General features: G+C 49.2%; 1 pseudogene; it reads right to left on the bottom strand.

Moving 5' to 3' along the window:
* Positions 1-949: 949 nt before the first annotated feature.
* Positions 950-2,616, bottom strand: LOC107532113 (membrane-bound transcription factor site-2 protease pseudogene; annotated as a pseudogene).
* Between the last annotated feature and the right edge of the window lie 286 nt (positions 2,617-2,902).

The raw sequence follows: 2,902 nt of genomic DNA, 5'->3' as shown, positions 1-2,902 counted from the left end.
GACTACCCAGAGAAACGTGGGAGCCGCTGGTGAGAACAGAGCATGGTTTAGGATTTCAGGTAGCTGCTTCTTAAAGGCAAGAAACCAAGAGCTAGGACCCAGATAGCCCAGCAGCACAAGAGAAAACGTAGAGGGTGGTACCCAGGGCCGCGGAGGTCCTGTGATGCGTCTTGTGATCTGTTCGAAGACCCAGCTCAGTTCTGAGGTTCATCCCTGAGTGCCTCGGCTCACCTGCTGGAAGTGGGAGACACTTCGGTAGCTCATTCTAAGTGCCAAGGCCAAGTGCTGCTGTGAGGGAATGGGGGGGCATGCTGGCAAAGAGGTAACTCCCATGGCACAAAACTGCCTCAAGTCACTGTGCCCTGCTTTCTATTTTGTTTTCTTATTTGGCATCATTTGACAAAAGTTTTCCTTTTCCTGTTAGAGATTCTTTGGTAGAATTTTATTAATTTAATTGTAATCAGACGTCATTTGTCAGAGGACAAAACCATACAGCATTAAATTTTAAAATACTATTTAAACAAGACAAAGGGGAAGAGATATAGGCCAAGAAAATGCTCATCCTTCCACTTGGCCAAACACTGGTCTCCTTCAAATCTGGATTAATGATGCTTTTTCAAGAATTTTCCCCCAGTTAATTCCACGAAAGTCTGTTCTCCTTTAAACTATTGTGACATGGCATGTCGTCACACATGGTGGTTTAACAAGAATCTGCACTTGAGAAACTGTTCCACAAGCATCTGCAGTTTTAAGTTCAGTCCTTGAAACAACTAGAATGTACTCAAGGTCTCCACCCTGCCTTTCTTCAGTTTATCTCCACCCCAGAGTCTGGATACTCTGGATGTAGGAGGAGCTTAAAGTTGTTGGCTGAAGTGTAATTTTAAGGAAACACGTTATATTTCATACCAAGCAGTAGTTTTCAGTATTGCATGTTGTAACGCAGAGATTGTCAGGTAAGTGCAAGTGTCACCATGCTGTAACCAGAGTCCCTGGGGCAGGTTGCAGCCAAAAGCACGCAGCCACCAAGCAAGACAAAAAGTCCTACCAGGCTTTCACACCACTGCCTCCCGTCACGGAGGCAAGGGTGCCATCCAGGAGAGTAAAACCCACTGTCCGCCCAAAGCAAAGCAGGGCACCGCATTAACAATAGCCGGAGCTCCTGGGAGGGAATCGGGTACTTGACAAATGTGTCTACAACCACAGGAAGACCTATGCTTAGAAAGTTAAAATGGGTAAAACTGGTGGTGCTCCCTGTGTGCCGAAGGTGCAGTGGATGCCCTATTACAACGTATTGATTTGGAGTGGCTGTCTCACTTTCATTAAGCTAGTATGGGTTTCCAAAGAAGGTATTATGCAGAAACTTAAACGAGCTTTTTCACAATCTTTACTGGTTCTGCAAACTTGGGTGGCTTCAACTGCTTTGGGGCAGGGAGACATGTATGCAAATGCTTATTAAAATTATTTCTGTAGGAAAAGCACCTATCTCTGAGGCCTTGCTTGGTATAGCCTTCAGTTGAGCCACCTAGTTGTTCTTATGTGCTAACTGCAGTAAAGTTGATGCACCCATGCAGTAGCCAATTTGGGGTTCATAGGCATTAGTATCTAGACATTCATTCCAATCTTGTACATTAGAAACAGGGCAATCCTGCCTATGGGTGACAAGGTCTCCCACAAAAAGGCCCCTGGGTCCAGCTGCAGGTGAGTTCTCAGCCACTTCAGTAATAAGTACCCGACTCCAGTGTGATGAAAGGGCAGGAGACTCCCCGGGAGGAGAGAGAGCTGAAGTACTCAGAAGTGCAAGCACAGAATTATGCCAAATAGTGCACAAAATATCCTTAGCTTCTGCACTGGCGAGTTAGGCTGCAAATTAGTGGTGAACAGATTAACAAATGCTCCAGGAAAAATGATAAAGAGAAAACTCCCAAAGACATGACATCGAATTTATTCCCTAATGGCTGCTGTCCCACATCCAGTTTCATGAACAACTCCGCTAATGAGGCCTGCGGCGAATAAACAGGGCAGTGGGTTGGCAGGTGAAGTTGTACCAGGAACCACAGCTTGTGGCACCTTTTCGTTGTGACATGAGGAGGCGGCAGAGAAAGAGAGGAAGAGGAGGGAAAGAGGAGGGAATAAGAAGCGGGAGAGTCAGCCGCCCTTTGCGTGAGAGTCCGCGTCACCGTTTTCCCCAGGAGAAAACTCAGGGCCAGCAGGCCGTTAGGCCAAACGCTGACCCGGTGGGAGAGCGGCCTTGCTTTCCACCGTCCTCAACTGCAGAGGGCCGGGCTGCAAACAGCAGTTTGCCGTCTTACGGGAAAAGGAGAGATGCTCAATCGTTGTTTTCCAGCCAGTCCTCATAAAGCTGCTTAGAATGCACAGATGACCTGGGCACCAAGTCGGTCAGGTGGATGCAGTCCAGCCGCCCACCGCCGCCACCACCAGCGACACCACCACCACCTGCGACACCACCACCACCTGCGACACCACCAGTGACACCACCACCACCTGCGACACCACCAGTGACACCACTGCCACCAGTGACACTTCCAGCGACAGCACCACCACCAGCAGCGACACCACGGCCGCCACCGCCCCCCGTAACACTCCCAGTGACAACATCACCACCAGCGACACCGCCAGTGACCCCGGATCACGGCAGCCGCAGACGCAGTGGAGGAAAGGTGAGCCTCAGCGGCTTCCCCCTGCCAGCCGCAACCGTGAGCTATTTTCTCGTTTAAATAAAACAGACTATACAGCTAAGGGTCCCACGGGATAATGTTGGAAAGAGAAAATAAACCCTACAAAGCTTAAACGTGTGGCAATGGGAATAGAAAACCATTGACCTGCTACACAGTGGGAAGAATGTGGACCGTGGCATCAGGCATTTCGTTTAAACGGTGTGGCC

Source organism: Miniopterus natalensis, chromosome 9 (assembly GCF_054644295.1).
Source record: "Miniopterus natalensis isolate mMinNat1 chromosome 9, mMinNat1.hap1, whole genome shotgun sequence".
In the NCBI taxonomy this organism is placed as follows: domain Eukaryota; kingdom Metazoa; phylum Chordata; class Mammalia; order Chiroptera; family Miniopteridae; genus Miniopterus; species Miniopterus natalensis.
This window is presented reverse-complemented; position numbering and strand designations above follow the sequence as displayed.